We start from the raw sequence: 1,028 nt of genomic DNA on the forward strand, positions 1-1,028 counted from the left end.
GTTATTAAATTTTATTTAAATCTTTTGTAAAGTGTATGATTCCAAATCTTAACTCCTGAACTTTAACATAATTCAAGTTGTTAAGTTATGGTATAACAATATATATATATATATATATATATATATATATATATATATATATATATATATATATATATATATATATATATATATATATATATATATATATATATGTTTTAAAGGGCTAAAAAATCCTTTCATTCCTCTCAAATCAGGCAAATTCCTACACTTAAGAATATTTTGACTCTGCCCTATCGTAATGAATTTGTCCTGTTAGTTCGGTCCCTGAAGCTACTAAATATTAATGTTGTTTTCAAGTATGACTCAACCATTACCAATATGTTAATAAGAAATAGCCCAAGTTTGAATGTAAATGGAAGTGTTTATTGTATTCCATGTAGCAAATGTAATTGTAATTATGTAGGACAGACAGGAAAAACACTGCAGCTCAGAATCAAACAACATAAGTACAATATCAGAACAGCATCTGAAAGCAGTGCCCTGTTCTTCATGTTAGGAATAATAATCATTCCATTGCTTGGGAAAAAAGCTTAGAAGTATTTAAATCATCTTGTGTCACAGAAAGACTTCTGGTTGAAGCTAGTTTGATTAAGGAATTAAAATCAATAAACCTTAGTGATGGTCAGTTCAAAACTGATAATATGTTACATAAATTTATTTGTCAGTGGCCCAAGGTTAAAAATGCTTTGAAAACCTTTGATCTAGATGTATGATAGTTATTTAGTGGGTCCCTTATTTTTGACCTGACCTGACTAATCACGTCACCCCCTTCTCTTAAGCTCTTCTACTGTGTGTTGGTGTGGGGATTAGTGGATGACATCATTATGACCTGACCTCGTATTTAATAAGGTCACCCTGTATATTTAAGCCTCTCTCTGTCCATGTAATCCAGTTGCCTCTGAAGATGTCTTGCATAAAGACGGAAGCTAAGGTGCTCCGTTGTTTCCCTTTTTAGTGTGATTTTATCAAGATTGATCTTATCCACG

This window comes from Homarus americanus, unplaced genomic scaffold, assembly GCF_018991925.1.
Source record: "Homarus americanus isolate GMGI-L3 unplaced genomic scaffold, GMGI_Hamer_2.0 scaffold34921, whole genome shotgun sequence".
Taxonomy (NCBI): Eukaryota; Metazoa; Arthropoda; class Malacostraca; order Decapoda; family Nephropidae; genus Homarus; species Homarus americanus.